Below are 537 nucleotides of genomic sequence, written 5' to 3'. Positions count from 1 at the left end.
ATATGAAGGCTATGAAAATGATAATGACACCTGTGTTATTCTAGTATGAAGAAATCATATTTGATATTGTTTATATAAATTATAGATAATTAAGAAACCTTTATTTAGTATTTTAGTCATAATACCTATTGACTGGTTAATTCCAAGATTTAAAGAATAAAAGGAATGCCAGATTTTTCTGTTAAGTGGTTTATAGAAAATGGAACCATATGGAGTAGCTTCATTGTCCCTTGTAATTTACTTATTTTCTACTTGCATTTGCATCAAATAAATTATATACTAAGAATAAAATTAGAGTCAGTAGGTCATCTGATTATTTCTCATAGTTAATATTGCCAACAACACACTGGTAACTACATTAAAGAGTTTAAATAGGGTAATTAATTGCACATTTACAAGGCTAGTATGCAAAAAAGGCATCACAAATTAAAAAATATAAAATTTTAAATGGCTATGTCCCATGTAAATTATTGAATAATTTCAAGCAACAAAACTGAAAGGCTGAGAAGATCCAAATATTTTTGAAGTTTTCTCTTG

Source organism: Galeopterus variegatus, unplaced genomic scaffold (genome assembly GCF_000696425.1).
Source record: "Galeopterus variegatus unplaced genomic scaffold, G_variegatus-3.0.2 Scaffold2265, whole genome shotgun sequence".
NCBI lineage: Eukaryota > Metazoa > Chordata > Mammalia > Dermoptera > Cynocephalidae > Galeopterus > Galeopterus variegatus.
Note: the sequence above shows the minus strand (reverse complement) of the source record.